Raw genomic sequence first — 26,998 nt, forward strand, 5'->3', positions numbered from 1 at the left:
TGTATTACAGAAGATTTTGTCATAACTATTGCTCCAAAAACTCGTATCTTTTAATTTCATTTAAAAGGAAACATCAAATGATTGACATAGATATCTTGGACATCAGAGCGTTAACTGAAGAACAGTTTTTAATATCCATAATATACGTCGAAATCAGAATTATCAAGCCGTTGGATAAGCAGCTGCCAGCAGCAAGTCGTATACCCCTAGCTTGCTTACTTGTAACATAGATTAATTCTTAATTTCTTTGCGTGTTTTTGGGTACTTGCATTGTTTAATTCATAAATTTCGGGCGTATTATAGTATTTGAAAGTTGTAGCATCGCGCTTTAGTGTTACCTTCGCAGATTCTTACTTAAATTGCGTGTGAGTTTCGTATAGGAGGTGTAATATCGAGTTTAATTACTGTAATCGTAAATTCACGCAGATTGTAGCGCAGTCGTTAGGCATTTGTACAGGTTAGTTCATAGATTCTTTGCGTGTTTCCCTTGCGTTATCTAGGCACGGACTCGTGTTTCAGCAACTGTTGTTCAACATCGATTAGAATGGACAGGGACTGTGATTGCTATGTTCGGATGAGGGCTGAGTTGGCATCCCTCCGCTCACAGCTGCAAGCGGCGCTGACTTCGGTCGCGTAGCTTGAGGCTGTTGCCAATGGGCACCACTGTGGGGAGCCGGACTTAGGTATCACGGGGATGTCAACATCGTCCCGTCTGTCCCCAGATCGGTCTGCCGCTGTGGTTGCCCCGGTTGCTGCCCGCAGTGGGGCTGCGCCCTCGCCTGTGGTTGATTGGGAGGTCGTTCCAAGGCGTGGCAGGCAGCGAAAGACGTCCCCGGAGGCTGATAAGAAAGCCACACCGGTGCGTCTGACAAACAGGTTTCAGGCACTGTCTCTGGCTGAGCCAGATGCAGCTGCCTGCCCTGTTTTAGAGGATGATTCTCGGCCTTCAAGCTCCGGGCAATCGCAGAGGGTGGGCTTATCGGTATTTGGGAGCTCCAATGTTAGGCGCGTAAAGGGGCTCCTTAGGGATATGGCGGCTAAGGAGAGGAAGTAATCCAGTGTGCACTCCGTGTGCATTACGGGTTCAGTCATTCCTGATGTGGAAAGGGTCCTTCCGGATGCCATGAAGAGCACAGGGTGCAGCCAGCTGCAGGTGGTGGCACATGTCGGGACTAATGACATGTGTCGCTTTGGATCTGAGGAAATTCTCTCTGGATTCCAGCGGCTATCTGATTTGGTAAAGGCTGACGGTCTTGCTTACGAGATGAAGGCAGAACTCACCATCTGCAGCATCGTTGACAGAACGGCCTGCGGACCTTTGGTGCAGAACCGGGTGGAGGGTCTGAATCAGAGGCTCAGACAGTTTTGCGGCCGTGTTGGCTGCAGATTCCTTGACTTGCGCCAAATGGTGGTGGGGTTTCGGGTTCCGCTGAATAGGTCAGGAGTTCACTACACTCAGCTGGCGGCTACACGGGTAGCGGAGGCTGTTTGGCGTGGACTGGGCGGTTTTTTAGGTTAGAAGGCCTCGGGAAAGTACGGGGTGGGCTACAATCTCAAAGGGTGCATGGCAAATACAGGACCTGCTTGAATCAAGAAACAGTCGGAATTGTAGTTGTAAATTATTTTAGTTGTGCTGGGAAAGTACGGAGGCTGTTTGGCGTGGACTGGGCGGTTTTTTTAGGTTAGAAGGCCTCGGGAAAGTACGGGGTGGGCTACAATCTCAAAGGGTGCATGGCAAATACAGGACCTGCTTGAATCAAGAATCAGTCGGAATTGTAGTTGTAAATTATTTTAGTTGTGCTGGGAAAGTCCCTGAGCTTCTAGTGCTAATAGAAAGCACAGAAGCTGAAATCGTTATAGGTACAGAAAGCTGGCTAAAGCCTGAAATAGTTTCTGCAGAAAGGAAAGATAGATTAGGCAGAATTGGTGGTGAAGTGTTTGTGTGTCAGTAGTGGTTCATCTTGAAGTGAAGTCGAAGTAGATAGTCCGTGCGAATTGCTATGGGTGGAGGTTACACTTAACAGCCGAACTAAATTAATAATTGGCTCTTTCTACCGACCCCCAGACTCCAATGATATAGTTGCTGAACAGTTAAGAAAAAATTTGAGTCTCGTAACAAATAAATACCCCACTCATACGGTTATAGTAGGTGGAGATTTCAACCTTCCCTCGAAATATTGGCAAAAATATTTGTTCAAAACCGGTGAAGGCAGAAATCATCTTCCGAGATTGTCCTAAATGCTTTCTCCGAAAATTATTTCGAGCAGTTTGTCCACGAACCCACGCGACTTGTAAATGGTTGCGAAAACACACTTGACCTCTTCGCCACAAACAATCCAGAGCTAATAGAGAGCATCATGACTGATACAGGGATTAGTGATCACAAGGTCGTTGTAGCTAGGCTCAATACCGTTTCTTCCAAATCCACCAGAAACAAACGCAAAATAATTTTATTTAAAAGGCGGATAAAGTGTCACTAGAAGCCTTCTTAAGAGACAGTCCCCATTCCTTCCGAACTGACTATGCAAATGTAGACGAGATGTGGCTCAAATTCAAAGATATAGTAGCAACAGCAATTGAGAGATTCATACCTCATATATTGGTAAGAGTTGGAACTGATCCCCCATGGTACACATAACAGGTACGAACGCTGTTGCAGAGCAACGGAAAAAGCATGCGAAGTTCGGAAGAACGCGAAATCCCGAAGATTGGCTAAACTTTACAGATGCGCGAAATTTGGCACGGACTTCAATGCGAGATGCCTTTCATAGGTTCCACAACGAAACATTGTCTCGAAATTTGGTAGAAAATCCGAAGAAAAATCTGGTCGTATGCAAAGTACACAAGCGGCAAGACGCAGTCAATACCTTCGCTGCGCAGTGCCGATGGTACTGTTACCGACGACTGTGCTGCTAAAGCAGAGTTATTGAAAGCAGTTTTCCGAAATTCCTTCACCAGGGAAGACGAATGGAATATTCCAGAATTTGAAACACGAACAGCTGCTAGCATAAGTTTCTTAGAAGTAGGTACCTTAGGGATTGCGAAGCAACTCAAATCGCTTGATAAGGGCAAGTCTTCAGGTCCAGATTGTGTACCGATTAGGTTCCTTTCAGATTACGCTGATACAATAGCTCCCTACTTAGCAATCATATACAACCGCTCGCTCACCGATAGTTCTGTACCTACAGATTGGAAAATTGCGCAGGTCGCACCAGTGTTTAAGAAGGGTAGTAGGAGTAATCCATCGATCTACAGACCTATATCATTGACGTCGGTTTGCAGTAGTGTTTTGGAGCATATACTGTTTTCAAACATTATGAATCACCTCGAAGGGAACGATCTATTGATACGTAATCAGCATGGTTTCAGAAAACATCGTTCTTGTGCAACGCAGCTAGCTCTTTATTTGCACGAAGTAATGGCCGCTATCGACAGGGGATCTCAGGTTGAGTCCGCATTTCTGGATTTCCGGAAAGCTTTTGACACCGTTCCTCACAAGCGACTTCTAATCAAGCTGCGGGCGTATGGGGTATCGTCTCAGTTGTGTGACTGGATTCGTGATTTCCTGTCAGGAAGGTCGGAGTTCGTAGTAATAGACGGCAAATCATCGAGTACAACTGAAGTGATATCAGGCGTTCCCCAGGGAAGCGTCCTGGGACCTCTGCTGTTCCTGATCTATATAAATGACCTAGGTGACAATCTGAGGAGTTCTCTTAAGTTGTTCGCTGATGATGCTGTAATATACCGACTAGTAAGGTCATCCGAAGACCAGTATCAGTTTCTAAGAGATTTAGGAAATATTGCAATATGGTGTGGCAGGTGGCAGTTGCTAAATAACGAAAAGTGTGAGGTGATCCACATGAATTCCAAAAGAAATCCGTTGGTATTCGATTACTCGATAAATAGTACAATTCTCAAGGCTGTCAATTCAACTAAGTACCTGGGTGTCAAAATCACGAACAACTTCAGTTGGAAAGACCACATAGATAATATTGTGGGGAAGGTGAGCCAAAGGTTGCGTTTCATTGGCAGGACACTGAGAAGATGCAACAAGTCCACTAAAGAGACAGCTTACACTACACTCGTTCGTCCTCTGTTAGAATACTGCTGCGCGGTGTGGGATCCATACCAGGTGGGATTGACGGAGGACATCGAAAGGGTGCAAAAAAGGACAGCTCGTTTTGTATTATCACGTAATAGGGGAGACAATGTGACAGGTATGATACGCGAGTTGGGATGGAAGTCATTAAAGCAAAGACGTTTTTCGTCGCGGTGAGATCTATTTACGAAATTTCAGTCACCAACTTTCTCTTCCGAATGCGAAAATATTTTGTTGAGCCCAACCTACATAGGTAGGAATCATCATCAAAATTAAATAAGAGAAATCAGAGCTCGAACAGAATGGTTTAAGGGTTCGTTTTTCCCGCGCGCTGTTCGGGAGTGGAATGGTAGGGAGGTAGTATGATTGTGGTGTGATGAACCCTCTGCCAAGCACTTAAAGGTGAATTGCAGAGTAGTCATGTAGATGTAGATGAAATGAATTGATCGCCGGGAGACTCGACCTGGGCTAGTTCGTCAGCAGAGTTACAACTCTTTTCAAGTGACACCACAGTAGGTGAGCTGCGCGTCGATAATGGTGAAATGATAATGACAACACCCCACCCAGTCCCTGAGCGGAGATAACCACCGACCTGGCCGGTAACCGAAACCGGGTCCGGTGCATGGAGGTCAGAAGCGCTTACCACTTAGCTAAGGACGTGGATACACACAAAGAACATACAGTTCCATTGTTCTTCACTTCTCTCCTTTGTGTGTTATGACCCTTGGAAAAATATCTTACAGGAGGAAAAGAGAAATTCTCGTTGATTTTTCTTACAGGTTAGACACCAAATGATGATAACAGAGTTACATTGCGTATACTCAGTAGCATATAAAACCGTGGGACTCATGAGCAGCCCATCTTTGTGAAATAAATGATTTAAAACGCCTACTAAACCAACAAATACTTAGTGCTACAATTAATTTCTCTGCAGTGTAATCTACGTTGACAGGTTTAACACCTGTGGGTTACTGATGTCTGCTTTAGGTGTCGGACAAACGCTCTTCCTCCAGCAAAAAGCTTGCGAATAGAACAGGAAAGGAAGAATTCAAGAACAATATCCGAAGCAATATCAAGCAGAAAGCGGTTCCAGCGCGTATCCGATAGGTACCAACAGTTCGTCTGAGAATCTTCACGTGGGCAACATAAAACGCTAGACTTATAAATAGACTAACGGTAAAAATAAGCCCTGATTTCAGACTTTACTGCCACCAAGATGATTTAAGAATGCATAACTGAAAGTTTGATTGGTTGATCCAACGAAGAAATTCAATCTCTTCGTTGTTTTTATGCTACTGTACTCTCCAATTAAATATTTAATCTGCAACAGCAGCACATGTGTAAGATTACTGCAGATATTTGTATTGTTCTGGTGTGAAGGTAGATATTTACTATTCTCCTGTGAACATGCTATTCCCACAGGATATTCCTAAATAAAACATTTATTGAAATAAAGGACATCGCCAGACACTAGAGAAAACGAAAAAGTTACAGAATGTATTCACATAGCATAAGACCATAACATACACTAAAGTCGTTGCTCTGTGGGATATGTACATGTTTTGAGCAGCTACTACGATATCAGTGGTACGTAGCCTCTGGAACACACATCTTGTTGGAGTAGAACATTCCTCGTAGAAAAGACTGCTGTTTCGGGATGCACATTTATCTTGCGTGTATATATTTCAAGCCGCGATGCGAAATGTCAGGTAATTGCATCATAAATTCGGGTTAGTTGTATATGAGCTACGGACCATGACACTTTTGAAATATGATGATACTGAAAGCAAATGTCTTGTCTACAGTAAAATAAATGTTGCTTTTGCTGAATGAATATAAGCCACAGGTGACTCTCTCGCTCCTAGCATCTCGCACAAGTGAATTTCCTGTACATACTCGCCAATATCTATACCGCATAAAGTCTACATGTACTTTCATAGGTTTCTTAAGTGAAGCGCACCTGTGTATTGTGCTATTATTGCCACATATTCAGTTTTATTCCAGAGTCCAGCACGTTAAAACTGCTGTCGGTAAAACTGTATGAGAAATTTATAAAAAGCTTGTTGGAACTTAGTAGCAACACAAGTTCAATCGTGTTGGTTTGGACAATGCAATTTCTTTCTTTATGTAGGTCGGCTTTACTCTTTCTAGTGTCACTAGATTTTTCACTGTGCCGTGTAATCCGATTATTTGTATTCCGTACGTTTTGGAGAGATTTTGGCTCTGAACAGTGCCATTGCTTTCTCTAACCTAACTGAAATAATGTTATCTGATCTATGCATAGCCATTATCGTTTCCCTCGCATCGTGTTTTACACGTTTTTGTCAAACACTTTGCACTTGTTTGTGTCCTAACCCCTACGTATTCGAAGTTCGGTACGATGTTCAGTTTCCTCTCCCGTATGATCTCAGCTGATGCAGGGACTCTTCCTCCTCTACGAATCTTCCAAACGCTTACTAGTTCTTGCAGATTTGCAATGTCCTTTGAGGGTATGCGTATTACAATATCGTTTTCGCAATGTTTGTTGGAGGAATTAATTTATTGCTCTAATCTTTTTATGAATGCACATTCTCTTCGGAAAATGCAACGGCTCTCGTGTAGTGCCTGCCAGCACAGATGGATGAGCACCTCCGAGTGATTTTGGCTTGTCAAACGAATCCCTCACGAAACGCGTTACTCTTTCTTGGACCTTCTCTACCAGGAGTCTGTCTTAAGCAGGTATTCCTGCAAGTCACCAGAAAATAGTCTGGAAACGACATTATCAGCCACAGACATCCTTTTGCAACCGCCGACGTTATCTATACTTTTACTGCATAATGTGAGAATTAGTGTTTCTCTAACATTATCAAGGGGCATTCCCGAGCCTGATTGTAAATCGATGTCTCTCCATTACGAAGGATAGCAGTATTTTTTTTCCTGCGATCTCTTCAAGCTAATTGTAAAGCTGGTGTGGTTTTAGATGCTCTTTTATTTTGTTCATTAGGTGACACTGCCTTTCAAATGTCAATGGTCACAGCATCAATCTGGGTGACGCATCGCTCTAGATTGGCTATAGAGTTCGAGCAGAGCTAAATGAGATTCTCAAGACCGTTATTTACAAAATGCGAATCGCGCATGCGGGATTCCCCCGTCCCAAGTAAATATATATTACGAGATCATCATACGAGTTGCAACATTCTACACGTAACTGACGTCAGATATATACGCCCATAGTTGCGAATATCTGTTTAAGGACTCTTCATGAAAACGATAATTAATTCACCACTTTTTGATCTCCTTGAACGCTTTTTTACTTAAACTACTTTCGATAGACCTATAGGAGGAGCAAGTTCTTAGTAAACTGTGTGCAGTTTCGTAGTAATACGCCATTAAGTGTAGTCGCTGTTCCTTTTTTCGGCAATTTTATCTAATTTTCCAGTCCGTTGTATCTAGATATTTGTTACTTTCCAAATTCTTATCCGTTTACTTCACTGGATGATGTGACGAGAACACAAATATGTTTGTATCGCAACAAGGGAACGTGGCAGCAGATTCCACAACAAATGCACAGTAATTGTGCATGATAATCTTGCAGTACATTCGCTTGGAGTGCATCTATGATTCTCCGCCTGGCTGCCTTCGACTATCGCAGCACTTGTATGCTTTATCTATGTTAATGGATTTATGGATCCCCCCCCCCCCTTTCTCTACCACTGTCAAGTTCATTGCACACTTGACTAGAACCAACAGGTGACTGCTAACGCCAAACACTAGGATATAAATTCTGTGTTTTGCTATAGGTCTTTTGATGTAACGTCGGAGGTCTCCCAGAACAGTTACAGGATTGAAAATAAAAAAAGTGTGACAATTGACGGTTGGAGCTTTAGGTTCACACCACATGGTCCCAAGATTTGTAATCGTAGATTTTTGAGTCACCAGTCATCTGGTTTGATGCTCCCGCCACCAATTTGTCTCCTGTACAGGCAGTCTATGTCAGTACAGCAAATTGCAGCCTACGTCCTCAATAATTTGCAAAGTGTATTCCAATCTCTGTCTTTCTCTATAGTTTCTACGTCTACAGCTCCCTGTCCTACCATGGAAGTATTTCTCTCATATCTTAACACATGTCCTGCCTTTTATCAGTGTTTTCCATATTTTCTTTTCTAGCCGATTCTGCAGAGCGGCTACTCGTCTCTTTCGTATCAGGCTGCCTAATTTTCAAAATTCTTCTGTACCGACACCTTTCAAATGCTTCCTTCTCTTCTGTTCCGGTTCTCTCACAGTGCGCTATTCACCAGCACAGAATGCTATAAACCAAATGCGCATGTTTTGTTAAGGCAAGACCTATGTTTGATGCTAGCAGACTTCTGTTGCCCAGTAGGAACGCCTTTGTGCCAGTGCTAGTCTTTCAGGTCCTCATTGCTGTATCCATCTTAGTTTATTTTGCTGCGTAAGTATCCAAATCGCTCAGTTTCCACTGCTTCGGGATCCCGAATTCTGAGATTAAGTTTCTCGCTATTCGCGTTTCACCTACACGTAATTATCTTCGCCTTCTTCCGGTTTGTTCTCAATTCATATTCTTTACTCATTCAACAGCTCTCAAAATTCTTCACATTCTCTGAGATAGCAAAGACATCAGTGAATATTATCACTGATATCTTTTTGGCCTGAATCTTAATCCCACTACTGAGCCTTTCCTTTATTTCTGCCATTTGTCCTTCGATATATACAGGGTGTTTCAAAAATGACCGGTATATTTGAAACGGCAATAAAAACTAAACGAGCAGCGATAGAAATACACCGTTTGTTGCAATATGCTTGGGACAACAGAACATTTTCAGGCGGACAAACTTTCGAAATTACAGTAGTTACAATTTTCAACAACAGATGGCTCTGCAAGTGATGTGAAAGATATAGAAGACAACGCAGTCTGTGGGTGCGTCATTCTGTACGTCGTCTTTCTGCTGTAAGCGTGTGCTGTTCACAACGTGCAAGTGTGCTGTAGACAACATGGTTTATTCCTTAGAACAGAGGATTTTTCTGGTGTTGGAATTCCACCGCCTAAAACACAGTGTTGTTGCAACAAGACGAAGTTTTCAACGGAGGTTTAATGTAACCAAAGGACCGAAAAGCGATACAATAAAGGATCTGTTTGAAAAATTTCAACGGACTGGGAACGTGACGGGTGAACGTGCTGGAAAGGTAGGGTGACCGCGTACGGCAACCACAGAGGGCAACGCGCAGCTAGTGCAGCAGGTGATCCAACAGCGGCCTCGGGTTTCCGTTCGCCGTGTTGCAGCTGCGGTCCAAATGACGCCAACGTCCACGTATCGTCTCATGCGCCAGAGTTTACACCTCTATCCATACAAAATTCAAACGCGGCAACCCCTCAGCGCCGCTACCATTGCTGCACGAGAGTCATTCGCTAACGATATAGTGCACAGGATTGATGACGGCGATATGCATGTGGGCAGCATTTTACTGACGAAGCTTATTTTTACCTGGACGGCTTCGTCAATAAACAGAACTGGCGCATATGGGGAACCGAAAAGCCCTATGTTGCAGTCCCATCGTCCCTGCATCCTCAAAAAGTACTGGTCTGGGCCGCCATTTCTTCGAAAGGAATCATTGGCCCATTTTTCAGATCCGAAACGATTACTGCATCACGCTATCTGGACATTCTTGAATTTGTGGCGGTACAAACTGCCTTAGACGACACTGCGAACACCTCGTGGTTTATGCAAGACGGTGCCAGGCACATCGCACGGCCGACGTCTTTAATTTCCTGAATGAATATTTCGATGATCGTGTGATTGCTTTGGGCTATCCGAAACATACAGGAGGCGGCGTGGATTGGCCTCCCTATTCGCCAGACATGAACCCCTGTGACTTCTTTCTGTGGGGACACTTGAAAGACCAGGTGTACCGCCAGAATCCAGAAACAATTGAACAGCTGAAGCAGTACATCTCATCTGCATGTGAAGCCATTCCGCCAGACACGTTGTCAAAGGTTTCGGGTAATTTCATTAAGCGACTACGCCATATTATTGCTACGCAAGGTGGATATGTGGAAAATATCGTACTATAGAGTTTCCCAGATCGCAGCGCCATCTGTTGTTGAAAATTGTAACTACTGTAATTTCGAAAGTTTGTCTGCCTGAAAATGTACTGTTGTCCCAAGCATATTGCAACAAACGGTGTATTTCTATCGCTGCTCGTTTAGTTTTTTATTGCCGTTTCAAGTATACCGGTCATATTTGAAACACCCTGTAGATTGAACAGTAGGACGAAAGACTACAATCCTGTCTTACACCCATTTAATCCGTGTACTTCGTCCTCTTCCAGTCTTATCGTTCCCTCTTCGTTCTTGTATACAATGTGTATTACCAGTCATGCCCTGTACCTAACCCCATTTGTTCTCAAAATTTCAAACAGCTTGAAACTTTTTATGCAGACGTACGCTTTTCCTAGATCGAGAAATCCTATGAACGAGTCTTGATTTTTCTCCAGCCTTGATTCCATTATGAACCGCAACGTCAGAACAGCCTCTCTGAACCTTTATCTTTTCTAAGGCCACTGCAATCGTCAGGTAACAGATCCTCAATTTTCAATTCCATTCTTGTGTACATTATTTTTATCAATTCTTGGATGACTGAGCGTTACGCCCATTGTGCGATAATTTTCGCATTTCCTAGCTTCGGAATTGTGTAGACGACGTTTTTCCTAAGTCAAACGGCAAATCGTCAGTCTCAAACACTCTACACACCAACTTATGTAGTCGTCTTGTTGCCGATTTCCCCAATGATTTTAGAAATTACGATGCAATGTTATCCCTTCTGCATTATTTGATCATAAGTCGTCCACAGCTCAAGAAATTGTACTTCCCTATGTCATCTCTGTCGACTCCTGCTTCTTATTCCGCCACTTGAACAGACATTTCCTCCACTCTCATAGAAGCTTTCATTGTATCTTTACATACATCCATTCCCTCTTCTGTCTTTAACAGTGGATTTACCATTTCTCTCCTAATGTTACCCCCCTTGCTTTTAAATTCACCCGAGGTTATTTAGTCTTTCCTATAAACTGAGACAATCCTTCTGACGATAATTTCTTTTTTCTTGCCTCATATTTTACATGCAGCAATTTTCCTTTAGCGTACGTGGACTTCCTGTTTGTTTCTTTCCTAAGTGTCTTTCCTGTTTGTTTCATTCCTAAGTGTCTTGTACTTCAGCATTCCTTATTCAGTAGACTCCGGACTTCCATTCATCTTCAGCTGAACTGTCAACTAAGCTATTAATTACAGCAGTATCTATAGCCCGAGAGAACTTGAAGCGTAACTCTTCATTCCTTAGTACTTCTGTATCCCACTTCTTTGCGCAATGATTCTTCCTGACTTGTCTCTTGAACTTCAACCTCCTCTTCATGAGTACTAAACTGTGATCTGAGTCTATGTCTGCTCCTGGGTACTCTTTACTATCCAGTAGCTGATTTCGACATCTCTGCCTGATCGAGATGTAATCTAACTCGAACCCTTTCGTAATATACCTTATCCTCTTTTCGTTCGCTATTATTAATCGAAATTTATTGCAAAATGCAATCCATCTCCCCTTTCATTCCTACTATCAAGCCCATATTGCCTCTAACGCTTACTTCTACTGCATTCCAGTCAACCATGACTATTAGATCTTCATCTCTTGTTACGTATTGAATAACAGTTCAGTATCCACATATGCCTTCTGTATTTCTTCACCTTCTGCTTGCAGTGTTCGCATGTATACCTGAACTACTGATGTTTGATGGTTTGCTGTCTATTCTAATGAGAACAACGCCATCACTGTAATGTCAACAGTAACTCACTCTCCGCCATACCTTACTATTCGTAACGAATCCTACTCCCTTTATACCAATTTCTACTGCTACTGATATTACACGTAATCGTCTGACCAAAAATTCTTGTGTTCTTTCCATTTCACTTCAATGACGCCCAGTTATAATTTCCCTTTTCAGACATTCTAACTTCCCTACAACGATCAAACATCCGACAGTCCACGACCAGACTCTTACAATGTTATTCTTTCTTCAATCCTTTTCTCGTGGTAACCTACGCTGGACAATAATTAACTACGTTCAAAGTATTCAACTCATTCTAAAGTGAAGTCGCAATGGACTGATTTGCTAAAATTTGAAAGAAATTTACGATTTTCAATCTCAACGTCTTTTCGTGGAATATTTTCTTGCACTCTCTTGATTTCTATAACACCTTATCTCTGGTAATTTATTGCTTCAAAGGAGAAAAAAAAAGTGGCCGGCCATTCTAATATGCAATATTAGAAACTGTTACAATTCTCTTATCACTTACGAAGTTTCAGAAAACTATTGAAGAGTGGTGATATTCCCGCTGAGTTTCGTCTGTTATAAATTGGCGAGGATATCCAAGTGATTCATAAATCTTTGTCTACCCCGGTAATCATTTCATTACTGTTGTTTCAAGTACAATACAGTGTATTCACGCACTTGGATGCCACAGCGCTGTTTCTTCTATTCAGGCAGTAGAAAAACCCCAGAACCTAAATCTTGTTCCGCGCATATTTTCGGTAGAAAAATGGACGTCGAAAGTACACTACTGACCATTAAAATTGCTACACCAAGAAGAAATGCAGATGATAAACGGGTATTCATTGGGCAAATATATTATACTAGAACTGACATGTGATTACATTTTCACGCAATTTGGGTGAATAGATCCTGAGAAATCAGTACCCAGAACAACCACCTCTGGACGTAATAACGGCCTTGATACTCCTGCGCATTGCGTCAAACAGAGCTTGGATGGCGTGTACAGGTACAGCTGCCCATGCAGCTTCAACACGATACCACAGTTCATCAAGAGTAGTGACTGGCGTATTGTGACGAGCCAGTAGCTCGGCCACGATTGACCAGAAGCTTTCAATTGGTGAGAGATCTGGAGAATGTGCTGGCCAGGGCAGCAGTCGAACACTTTCTGTATCCATAAAGGCCCGTACAGGACCTGCAACATGTGGCCGTGCATTATCCTGCTGGGAATGTAGGGTTTCACAGGGATCGAATGAAGGGTAGAGCCACGGGTCGTAAAACATCTGAAATGTAACGTCCACTGTTGAAAGTGCCGTCAGTGCGAACAAGAGCTGACCGAGACGTGTAACCAATGGCACCCCATACCATCACGCCGGGTGATACGCCAGTATGGCGATGACGAATACACGCATCCAATGTGCGTTCACCAAGATGTTGCCGAACACGGATGCGACCATCGTGATGCTGTAAAGAGAACCAGGATTCATCCGAAAAAATGACATTTTCCCATTCGTGCACCCTGGTTCGTCGTCGAGTACACCATCGCAGGCGCTCCTGCCTGTGATGCAGCGTCAAGGGTAACCGCAGCCTCGGTCTCCAAGCTGATAGTCCATACTGCTGCAACCGACGTCGAACTGTTCGTGCAGATGGTTGTTGTCTTGCAAACGTCCCCATCTCTTGGCTCAGGGATCGAGACGTGGCTGCACGATCCGCTACTGCGATGCCGATAAGATGCCTGTCATGTCGACTGCTAGTGATACGAGGCCGTTGGGATCCAGCACGGCGTTCCGTATTGCCCTACTGAACCCACCGATTCCATATTCTGCTAACAGTCATTGGATCTCCACCAACGCTAGCAGCAATGTCGCGATAGGATAAACCGCAATCGCGATAGGGTACAATCCGAACATTATCAAAGTCGGAAACGTAATGGTACGCATTTTTCCTCCTTACACGAGGCATTACAACAACGTTTCACCAGGCAACGGCGGTCAATTGCTGTTTGTGTATGAGAAATCGGTTGGAAACTTTCCTCGTGTCAGCACGTTGTAGGTGTCGCCACCGGCGCCAGCCTTGTGTAAATGCTCTGAAACGCTAATCATTTGCATATCACAGCACTTTCTTCCTGTATGTTAAATTTCGCGCCTGTAGAACGTCACCTTCGTGGTGTAGCAATTTTAATGGCCAGTAGTGTAGACGAGTATCTTCACGTTACATCCTGTTGACGTGATGCACAGTATGCGCTCTTAATGGCGTTTTGCGCTGGAATAGTCGAGTTTGCACACGATCCTGTGTCCAAGTGTAATTTATTTTTATGATTTAGAATAAGTGATATAAAACGTTCCTTTTTAGTCGTAACTCACAAATTACATCAGATATTGTACAAAGCACGTACAGCTATTTAACATTAACAATGAAATGGAAGTAGAATCTTTTTTTTTTTTATTTGCCCACTTTGCGAGATGTACTCTGTGTTAAAAGTTTACTCTGTTGTCTTTCCTGTCCTAGTTAGCATTGCCTCCATTCGGTTATATGTTGTCCTCCACAGAAGAAGACTTGATTCCCTCTCCTTGTTGGTCTATCCCTACTTGCTTTATCTGACGTATAGGTAGTTCCATACAACCATGCATATCACGTAGCCGCATTTTGTAAGTGTAATATATCGCACTGCTTCATCAAGCAAACTCGAGCCTAGTATGCGACATACCCTGCAGCGATTGGTTCTGTCGATTAGAATCGTCATGCGTGGCACGATCATTTCCATCGCAATTGTTCAGAAAGTCACCAGCAGGACTAGCAACCCTCTTCACCGGTAGTCACCAAACTTGGTTGCTGCTTCTACGCTCGTAAGTCCTTATTCAGGTGTCCAGAAGAAAATAGCAGTAAGTCCAGTTTTCCTCTAAGATGAATTGTTGCCACCAACTTGTTCTCCATGCTGCAATCTATAGATTATGCCTTTGAAATTGGAGCATACTTGCTTGTGTCTGCCCTAAAACGTAACCGTAAAACAGCCCTCTGTCACAAAAGTCAGTGTATCCGCTTCTGGTTGCAAAGCGAAACTGAGTGAATGAACAGCATGATGAAGTAGCATAAACTGATGTATCCTTAGCGAATGCCCTTATTGAAAAAAGGTAGGAAGATGTTTATGTCGCATTGTAGATGTTATTACTTCGTTTAAATAATGCTGCTTTCCCAGCTTGTAAGTTCTTGAACATTAGTTTTGAGCCTGTGTGAGCCATCTTAGTGAAGTTGCTCCAAATGCACGCTATCGTGAAAGAAAAACTTGCAAATCAGCTGCTACCTAGGCATACTGGAGCGTTGTTCTTGGCTAACGTGTTTGTGAGTGAATGGAGAACGTTTATTGTGTTTTTGTTGAGTAAAATGTCCCCCATAATCATGGTTAATGATGATGGAATACTTGTTCAGTCACTTGTAAAAATGAAATACCGTAAAAGATCAACAAATCCTTCTGACCAGAAGAGGAAGAAAGCAAAGTGCTTGAGGTAAGATTCAATCATCGTATCTCATATTTTGTCTTAATTTTCAGCATGGAAATAACGAAAACTTTATTACCAGCATATCTGTAAACAGTAATTTGCATTGTAATGTTTGTTAAGTACTTCAGGAGTTAGTTGACGAGGCGGCGTCTGCACGGCTAGTCGCAGACGTTGGACGGGACGGTTGGCCTTCTTCTTGAGTTGGACTCTGCTTTGGAGTCCTACTGCGTCATTAAACGGCGGTTAGCGATGGGTGTGCCAACAGTTTTTCCACCTTGGAGGGTGCGTCTTGGTATGTTCTACTCACGTGTTCGCCTGCGCATTGCATCTTGCCACTGAGAAGGTCGCGTGCAGCATGTCATTATTTACAGGTCTAATCTCTTGGCAGCGGAAGCGCGATGGAGTGACCTTTTTCTCTGTAGAGGTTTTACGGTGACCTGAGTGTCGTCTTCTCCTCGCGCCTTCCTCCCCCCCCCCCCCCCCCCCACCGCCTCGTCCTGCCCGAACAGAGCTTCTTAATCTTCTGATTGCTGATGACGATCATCGGGAGTGAAGGTGACTCACACTACGTCCGGGTGAATTTGGTGCGCGTCACTATGGTATCACAAAATCAGACGACCTCCAGGGATTCTTTTATGTCGGTGTCTGTTTACTTTGGGAAAACTTGTCAAGACCAACTTGTTGGATTTCCTGGGACAACAGCGTAAGTCCAGAAAGGAAGCTAGAGTTCTACCGCCTCGCTTGTAAGCTTCTTGAAGTCTTCGACTTTTGAGACTTGGACTCTCACATTGTCGCCTCCTGCAGGACTTACAGTGAACACAGCTGTCACCCACTGTTCGAGGAACTGTTCTGTTTTAGGGCGCAAAAACTTCTAAGGTGATATGCGCTGATGTCGAAAACTTATAACACTAATACGAAAGACGAATATACATTAAGCTCAAGCGATAGGAAAAAATAGAACAAAGAACAAGGTCTTCCTCTTGCAGAAAGGTCCACAAAATACGTTGTAGGGACAACGGGGTCGCCATATTGCTACGACCGATGAAAACTGAAACGCGGCCGATATCTAAGGCGCAAACGTACTTTATAACGTCGCAAAATAAAGAAAAAAAAAAAAAAAAGGCAGGAAACGGTAAACCGTCAAAGGTTGATGACAATGAGCACAGCGTTGTGGGGGAGCACTACTTAACAAATGATGTTGATGGCTAATGCGACAGTACTCGATATGCAACTTATCAAAAATGATCCCTTCACGGTGAGAGGGAGAGGTCGACCAACTGGGAACGATTTAATTTTCGCGGAGCTTGTTCCTATTAAGGGAAGACCAGTGGTGACGCCAAAGAAAGACCACCTGCTGGCAGACGGAAACGCGGAGATCATTAGAAGGAATAGAAGATCTAGCGGGCCAAGGTAGGAGGACTGCAGTTTTGGCAGCAGAATCAGCAGCCTCGTTTCTTGTCTGACGGACGTGACCAGGAACCCACATAAACGCCACAGTGGCTCGCTCAGGAACGAGCAAATGGAAGCTTTCTTGGACCCGTTAGACTAAGGGGTGAAACACCTACAGCGCACAAAGACTCTGAAGGGCATTCAGAGAGTCGTAGCAAATGACACATTTGAAAAGCCTTTGTCGTGGATGTAGCGTGTTGCCTGATACAGACCGAAGAACTCTGTGGTAAATACTCAGCAGTGTTCCGGAAGCCGTCGAAAATTGTCTGTGCCAATGACGAAGGCACACCCGACGCCGGGGCCAGTCCGTCAGCCATAAGGGTATACCAATGTAGTAAGGGAAAGTTCCGTTCGCAGGTTGAATCCTGAGTAGTACCCTTAGAAAGCGATTTTAGTAGAAAGTGAACACAAGCCGCCACACGAAGATAAGGTAACGAAGGGTTCACACGCAACGGGGAAGTGGAAGGTATTGTATTGTATTGTATTGTGTGTTAACCGAGGACCTAGAAACGACGGAGAGACTCCGTACCCGCCGCAGACGCAGTGGTCCGCAACAAGTGGACGAAAAAAATGGTTCAAACGGCTCTGAGCACTATGGGACTTAACTTCTGAGGTCATCAGTCACCTATAGCTTGGAACCACTTAAACCTAACTAACCTAAGGACATCACACACATCCATGCCCGAGGCAGGATTCGAACCTGCGACCGTAGCGGTCGCGCGGTTCCAGACTGGAGCGCCTAGAACCACTCGGCCACCTCGGCCGGCACAAGTGGAGGACTATGGTTCGTTACGTTCCCCAGGAAGAACCGCTTAGGACATGTAGGACGTTGAGAGACTGGGTGCAGTGAGTGGCTAGGGAAGACCCTTGGGAAGACCAAGATAGTTTCGTATCAGTCCTGAGCACCAGAATCTTCGTAGATTGGGCGAACGGAAGAGTAATAGGCTCAAGATGTAAAGACCCATTACGCCGCCGGAAATTTTTACATACGGTTTTGTCAGTGGAAAAGCGAAAGCCATTGTCGATGCTCCACAAGTGGAACCGATCAAGACATCTGTGAAGGGGCCGGTCAGGGAGGCTAGCCCGTGGAAAGCAAGTCCGTGGAAAACTGCAATAGATCACAGAATAGTCGAAGATATGGGAGCCAGAGGAGCCAGGCGGGAGACAGGCCATAATAGGGTTAATGGCTATAGGGATGTGGACGACGCTCAGAGCGGAGACCTGACGCACCCGGTTTTCCTGGATGAAGGTGTTCAGTACGGCAGAAACCACATGGATCTTGTGAACTATCTTATAAAAGTTTATGAATGAAAGAGAGCATGCAGCATCGGAAGCCTCACTAGTAGCGAGTACAGGGAATACCAGTCCTTCAACAGGTGCCCCATTCTTTCTTCAAACCAAAATCACGGCCACCGTCTGATATTTTCGCAGAAAACTGTTCATGACATGGGGTTGCAAAGTGACGAGATAGTAAACTGCACAACGGCAGTATTTAGTACATTGTAAAGGCTCAAGCCACCATACCAGCTGGGCATGAATCATATATACCACCACCTAAAAAATCAGAGTTGGTGAGTAGAACAGGGAGGAAGCTAGAAAGAAGGTACATACCTAACTCGCTTCACGCAAGCGTCTAGGGAACTCGACATCTCTCCAGATGTGATTGTACGCATGAAGAAGAAAGTGCTTTCCCGCAAGAGAAAGGTACTGCAACATCTGAATGTGAACACTGTCCGGCCCTGGAATGGAAGATCGGAAGGATGTGAGAGCATCATATAGCTCCCTGATAGTAAAGGCAGCATTGTAGCATTCACGATTCTGAATTGAGAAGGGTTTCACATAAGCCTACTCCTCTCTTTTCCGATGGAGTAAGGCAGGGAGATAGATGGTAGACCTCGAAATCTCCACAAAATAGCGGCCAAAGGTGTTGAAGATAGCAACGAGGTCCACAATGGATCATCTGCTACCGTCAGGTCAGAAATTGGTGAATGCACCTTGATCCCAGAGAGCCACTGGAGGATGGTCCACACGACAGAAAATGAAGTGGAATTGTTAAAATAACAAGTAAATGAAATCCCGCTAGCTTTCTTGCTGTCCCGAAGAATGGAACGATACTGCGCCCACAAGTGTTTATAACATAAACAATTCGCCATATACAGTAACGGTTAAAAACGTTGCAAGAACGTCTTCTCGCTCTAATTTTCGTCGCTGCACGCCTCAGTCCATCAAGCGAGTGGAACATGGCGTGGTAAAGATTAAGTGCGAGGTATGGGACGTTTTGCGGCGGTTACGTTTGTGAGGTATTCTACCTGGTCACCACAACTGGAAAATTGTTGGCAGGCGAACAAGAGGTCCAAATGGGGACAGGTGTGCGTGGAGTCTGAAAGGAACTTGGATGCTCCACTGTTGATGCATATGAGGCACCTCTCGGACAGGTGACCTGACCATGAGGAGCAGACAGTGAGGAAGAAGAAACAAAAAGGAATCTCAAACGGCAAAGGAAGGGTAGGAGATGGAGAACGAAGGAAGAATGAAGGAAAGAAAACAGTGTGGGGACTGTTCCGACGTCAGACTACTCAAAGTTCAGAACACATTTACAAAAATATTTCATGCATGTTCTCTAAGGGAGGGGAAAAAGAATATCAGAAGGACAGAAGGAAACACATATAGCAAAGGCTGGGGTCCCGCGCCATTCGAGCACGAACTTACCAAAGATGGGTGAGCCCCCTCGGGCGACGTGTTTGACGTGTTACAGGAAACGTTTGTAGACCTTCTTAACTTTCATGATGATGGTGGAATCCGATGCCGAGACCATTTGAGTGGAAGTGCCGGACGGGTACCCCTCACGTCTTCAGTGTGTTTGCTGCCCGAAGAATGCGAGCACACGGCGCAGGTGTTTATAACAAATACAGTTCAGCATATTGCATGAAGAATGAAAAACGCTGCAAGAACGTCTCCTCGCGCGAATGTTCGCACTGCCTTCTTCTGTCCTGTCGTCAGTGATGTACACCGGTGGGCGACTGGGATAATGTGACCAGAATTTTCGGTCGGATTTAAAAGGTTCTTAGGTTTACAGGCACTATAACCTCACCGGATGGGTGCAATTAACGGTTCAAAGATCACGGAATACTTTCCTATTCAGGAACACATGTCGACAGTATAAGCAGATTGGAAGGAGGCAGATGCTCAGTATATTGCGCCACCTAGTCAGTGATATTTGAGATTTTCACTAGTAAATCAGCTTTTAATCGCCAGAAATAAACATGGAAACGTACTAGTGAGAGGTCTACTCGGCTATGGGACAGATGCTAGTGAATGAAGACTGATTTGCAGACAAGGCGAAGCCTACTATTTCATGGATCCAAATGTAATCTCAATTAGATTTTTCAATTAAAGACATAAGGTCTGAAAATGAGTCCGTGATCATATTTTACAGGTTTGTCTTCATCACACAAACTTTTTCACTTCACTACTAACGGTTTCGAATACTGCCATCTTCAGTTCTGTTACAAACAAAAACAATGTATAACCAACTAAGTTCAGATTGCTCACGCTAAATCTATGAAAGTCCTGGTGCTACATAAGAAAGATAAAAAGTATTTACATGATTAACAGCCATGTATACCAGCCATACATACCATAAAATATTTTGATGTAGTATCAACTTCAAACTAAGCATGAAGCTGCGTAGTAAGTACTGGTGATGATCAGAATGCGTCTGGTCAAGGAAACTAACGCCAGCACAGAGCACTATACCTAGTGTACATGATTAGCAAGTATCGCAAATATGATGGTTAAAATGCGGTATATGAAGTTACTAATTAAAATTACTTCACGTGGTAAAACGAGCTTCTGACACTAAAATATGTACTGCTGTACTGTACGTGGAATTGGAGCCATACTTAAAATCCAAGTAAAAAGTGCAATCACTAATAATTGAAACACCTTGCCTGGCAAGGTAAAACATACAATTCTATAAAAGCCCATGTAAAAAGTATAAGATTAAAAATATCTATAAAATAAAGTCTTCTAGCCTAACAGATCAATTACCGTGAACGTAATTGTAAGGTAATTAACGAAGCAGTGACTATTAAATAAATAGTAAAAAAAATCAGTAGTCGATAATACATCCGGAGTGTGGTTTCAGTGACGGCACGTCGTGGCTTCTCTGCGTGACGCTTTTGTTTTCCTGCGGCGAAACTTTGGGAGGAAGGCCCGGACTGCTCGTCGTCGGCGGCCGGCGCACACGACCGCACGCCAATGGGCTGGGGTGCTCGACGGTGCTCAAACCAGTACATTTCTGAATACATCAAAAGAAGAATTGAGGTTCCACTCATTTTGTTTATTCATTAGCAATTCTGGTTGCAGTCTTCTGTGTACATAAATCTCCATTTCCTTGAGTAGGTTCAGTAACCGTGGCTTTGGCGCCCTGTGCAACACTTTCATATTATTCTGTATATTTCCCACCGAATATTTTTCTCTGTCTAAATGTGTACCGAAAGTGATCTTATTTTGGTAATAGGTATGCTCTCAAATTCCTTTCTGTCTGACCGATATAAAATTTGTCAGTCTTGGCAGCTGCTCTTATAGACACCAGATTCCAAATATTTGTTGCTGTTGTTGCCAAATTCGTGACGTCGTCTAGAACCAACTGCACTCTTCGTTTGAAATGCAAATTTTATTTCCGTTTTTTCTGAAATCATCTGCAAATAAGTAGGGAAATACACGGTTGTACGACATTGCAACGAACATCTTGCCCTCTGGTTCTGTTGCCTCCTTGTCACATATTTTTGATTTCAGTTTGTAATGAAGTTTCTTGCATTTCGACCCTTATATCCGTTTTCCTTGGTTACTTGTCTAATTACAAATCTTCAACTTCGTCATTAGGGGCGAATGGCAGTTTTGGCATCCTTTTGATCATAGTTCTGAAGTATGCCCATCTATGGTGCTTACAGTGACAAAATTTCGAATTTATAATCGTGTCAGTGGTCGTCGTCTTCCTACATATGCTAATCGTAGGCCTTACAACCCTTTTAGTTATCCTAAGATCTCAAAAAACTTTTACTTCTTTCTACTTCCAGTTCCACTGTGAGTTGAATTTTTTCATGCATCCTACCCACCCTTTCTGTTACCTCGCATATTTCACTTTCGTCATTTACATCTACATTTATACTCCGCAAGCCACCCAACGCTATCACGCTTACCAGATAACCCTGTGACGAAACGCACCGCTCTTCTTTCGATCTTCTCAGTCTCCTCTGTCAACCCGACCCGGTATGGACCCCACACTAATGAGCAATACTGAAGTATAGGTCGAACGAGTGTTTTGTAAGCCACCTCCTTTGTTGATGGACTACATTTTCTAAAGACTCTTCCAATGAATCTCAACCTGGCACCCACCTTACCTACAGTTAATTTTATATGACCATTCCACTTCAAATCGTTCCGTACGCATACTCCCAGTTATTTTACAGAAGTAACTGCTACCAGTGTATGTTCCGCTATCATATAACCATATAATAAAGGATCCTTCTTCCTATGTATTCGCATTACATTACATTTGTCTATGTTAAGGGTCAGTTGCCACTCCCTGCACCAAGTGCCTATCCGCTGAAGATTTTCCTGCATTTCGCTGCAATTTTCTAATGCTGCAGCTTTTCTGCATACTACAGCATCATCTGCGAAAAGCTGCATGGAACTTCCGACACTATGTACTACGTCACCTTTCCACAGTAGTATGATGTAGTCTACATAACGTCTGTAATAGTCATTTTATTTCGCAGACGTCAGGATTTTGTTCAAAAACATGATTATCTAGCTCATTTAGAAACACGTCAGCTAACGTACTAGACAAGCTGTTTCCTATTGCGAGTCCGTCCTTGTGATAATTAATTTTATCGTTAAACTTAAAATAATTTAATGACAACACAAGTTCTAAAATTTCCGAAAGTTATACTGTTTTGCCCTGACTAATATTCTTATACGTTATCAAGATCATCCTCACAGTCTCCCAAGTATCGTTACTGGGGCATTGGTATACAGTTTAGCGATGTTGAAAGAAGCCAATGGAGCTCAAGTCGGGGTTGGCACATTCTTAATCTCATTAACAAATTCATAACTATTCTTGACATTCAATGATTTTTTATAAGTAAATGCTGCTCTCAGTTTCTCGTTGCAATTCTTGTTCAATGTGTAACTGGGACGTGTCATAATTATCGGTCGAATCGGTTCCCCTCTCTTGTGTAATTGAATTTGCGAACGAAGCTCATGAATGGACTTTATATCTTCAAATGATAAGTTTGTGCAAAGTCAGGCTAAGAATGAGGTAAAACTGTTCCTTAAAAAGAAAATGCGAATTATGGAATATCAAATGAAAATAGCGTTTACCAAAGTGTGCCAAACCGAGACTCGAACTCGGAACCTTTGCCTTTCGCGGGCACGTGCTCTACCATCGGAGCTACCGAAGCACGACTCACGCCCGGTCCTCACAGCTTCACTTCTGCCAGTGTCTCGTCTACTACCTTCCAAACACTACAGAAGCTCTCCTGCGAACCTTGCAGAACTAGCACTCCTGAAAGAAGAAGGAGTGAAAATCTCATTCTGGAAACGTCCCCCAGGCTGTGGCTAGGCCATGTCTCCGCAGTATCCTTTCTTTCAGGATTGCTAGTTCTGCAAGGTTCGCAGGAGGGCTTCTGTAAAGTTTGGAAGGTAGGAGACGAGACACTGGCAGAAGTAAAGCTGTGAGGAACGTGTGTGAGTCGTTCTTCGGTAGCTCAGATGGTAGAGGACTTGCCCGCGAAAGGCAAAGGTCCCGAGTTTGAGTCTCGGTCGGGCACACAGTTTTAATCTGCCGGGAAGTTTCATATCAGCGCACACTCCGCTACAGAGTGAAAATCTCATTCTGGAAACGTTTACCAAATTCTGTGTGGACGAGGAGATTGCTCCTAAATACGTTAATGTCAGGATTAATGATAATTCTGCAGCAGCGATAGGTGTGAAACTCGAAAGTGAAATTCTATGGATAACGACTGAGATCAGGGAAGCATACAAGAGGAGAGAAAAATGAAATTTCGAAGCATTTAGACTTCAATTGTGTTTAGGCACGTTAACCTAGCCATTACAATTATCTTGTGTTTTCGAGGGTGTTAGTAACGTAGTGGACAATCAACAGAAAAGGGTAAAAATGAGACATAGGAAGAAAACCTCAAATTTGCAGACGAAGAATAATGTAAGAATAGACGGAAACCGTGAAGGCAAACATCAATTTTGCGGACAGGGTGCTTAATCTCAGAAACATAGAAATGACTGATAATGAAACGGATCTTCTGAATAAGAGTTTACATTTTAGTATCACTCCGAAATTGATTCTAGGCATAATCAAAAATACTATTGCGAAAGCTGAAGTTGTTTGTGACATGGATAAACTCAATAAATTTGATAAAATTGACATAGAAGTAAAAACTAACAAATGTTTACCCAAAGTAGTTGCTATGAATGTGACACTGCAAAATGTTTAGAACACTTAAAAGCCTAAATCAAAAATTTAAAATGGTAAGTGCTGTAGCTACGGGTGCTGGCAGAGAAAATTAGATTGTCGAAACATACGATTGCGATTACCTCCAAAAAACTGAAAAACTTCATGCAGTTAATAACCTAGTTGAAGTCAAGAAAAATTGTGTCAACAAATTTCAGTCAGATATAAGGAAAACGATTGAGATTAGTATCTTTTTGTTTCCAGACAAAAAGAGAAACGCAGATTAAAAATGATGTATCCGGTCATTCCTGAGCTTCGTTCACAAATTAAATTACACTAGAGATGGGAATCGATTAATAATACATCATGTCCCAATTACACATTGAAACCGGAATGTAACTAGATACTGAGAGCAGCGTATACTTACAAAAAACGTCATTCAATGTCAAGAATAGTTTTGAATTAGCGATTAAGGATGTACCAATCCAAGCTGGAACTACAATGGCTTCTTTTGACATTGTTAATCGGTATACCAACTTCCCAGTAAACGATACGTTGGAGATTATAAGGAAGAACTTGCTAACGTATAAGAAGATTAGTCAGGGCAAAACATTAGAACTTTTTGAAATTTTAGAACTTGTGTCGTCATTTAATTATTTTAAGTTTAACGATAAGATTTTTTATCACAAGCACGAACTCGCAATGGGTCACTGTTTGTGTAGTACTTTAGCTGAGATATTGGCAAATGAGCTAGAAAATCTGTTCTTTGAACAAAATCCTGACGTCTGCAAAAGAATTGTCTATTACAGACGTTATGTAGACGACATTACACTACCGTACAAAGGTGGCGAAAGTGAAATACGCGAGGTAGGAGAAAGAACGTATGGGATGCATGACAAAAATTAAACTCATAGCGGAACTGGAAGAAGGAGGAAGTACAAGTTTTTAGAGGTCTTAGGTTAACTAAAAGGGTTGGAAAGCGTAAGATTAGCATATTTAAGAAGACGACGGCCACTGGCACGATTATAAATGCGAAATATTGTCACTGTAAGAACCGTATATGGGCATACTGCCACTCACCCCTAATGAAGGGGTGGAAGAATTAAGTGTGATTATGCAGGTAGCCAAACAAACGGATATATGGATCGTGATGTAATGAATCTTTATAATAAACTAAAATAAAAAAATACGTGACAAGAAGGAGACATTAGTACCCGAGGGCAAGACATTTCTTGCTTTTCCGTAGAATGGGGTATTACCCGACTGGATAACGCAGGCTTCCAGAAAAACGAAAATAAAAATTCGATTTCAAACGAAAAGTGCAGTTGGTTGTTGATTACGCCACGAAGTTGGCAACAACAGCAACACATATTTTGAATCTGGTGTCTATAAGATCAGCTGCCAAGATTTACAAGTATTATGTCGGTCAGACAGAAAACAATTTCAAGACTCGTTTTGGAGAGCTAACCATTCACTTCGTGTACTTCGTTGTCATCGACCACACAGACCAGTTGTTTGTTCCACCGGCCTCTGTGTCATTGCTACTGCGAGGGATCAAATTTTGTTCTATCAATGCAGAGCAGCAGAGATATGTAGCCAATCTTTCAAAATCGGAATGTTTTGAGAGATCTTGTAACACAATTCTGTGGGCTACCAAAGTTGTTCCATTCTGTTTTACTTTCGATGTATTTTTCCTTGAATCAACGTTTGTACATATAAGTACTACAGTATATATGACGTTTCTATTAAAGTAATTATAGTAACGAAAACTTCAATAAATGTAAAATTAATAATTAACCCAATTGCTGAGTCCAGTAACAGTAGTTTGAAAGATAATTCCAAACAAAGTAAAATTCAGTAAAATTCTTTTTCGTGGATAAAAATGTTTTACAACTGCAATCAGTCAGAAACTTATTTTAATGTCTTGAATCAATAATGGCAGAAATTGCATAAAGTGATTAATGGTAACTGTTGAAGAATAATAAAGAAAGTTGAAGTTATAAGAAAATTTTATCACGATCTTCGCCTCTCTTTCGATTGAAATTTTTACTTTACAAATTACGTAACTGTAGCCAGCCCGGTTAGCCGTGCTGTGTAACGCAATGTTTTCCGGGCGGGAAGGCGTGCCGGTTCCCGGCAAGGATCCACCCGGTGGATTAGTGTAGAGGTACGGTGTGTCGGATTTTTAAGGCAGTTTTCCATCTGCCTCGGTGAATGCGGGCTGGTTCCCAATATTCCGTCTCAGTTACAACATGTCAGCGATTGCTGCGCGAACACTGTCACCACGTTCACGTACACCGTAATTAATTTACCGCGCGGACATTTGGGGTTACACTCACCTGGAATGAATCAGGATGGGGGTGGGGGGTGTCGTCTGGGGGTCGGACCGCACACTAACACTGGGTTCGGTGTAGACGGGCGGTGGGGTGAGTGGACTGCTGTAGGCTGTTGGTTTGTGAACCACTGAAGGTTACGGCAGAGACAAAGCCTTTCCGTAGTTTCTGGGTCCACAGTTCAATACAATACAATACCATACAATACAATGCAATAAGTTAGCTCTAACTTACAGGAATATGATCACTGAACAACGCTGTATCATTACGAAAATTTATGAGCTAAATGACAGCATTCAGTAACGATGAGGTATCAATAACATTTGATTAAATT

Source organism: Schistocerca serialis, chromosome 4, assembly GCF_023864345.2.
Source record: "Schistocerca serialis cubense isolate TAMUIC-IGC-003099 chromosome 4, iqSchSeri2.2, whole genome shotgun sequence".
In the NCBI taxonomy this organism is placed as follows: Eukaryota; Metazoa; Arthropoda; class Insecta; order Orthoptera; family Acrididae; genus Schistocerca; species Schistocerca serialis.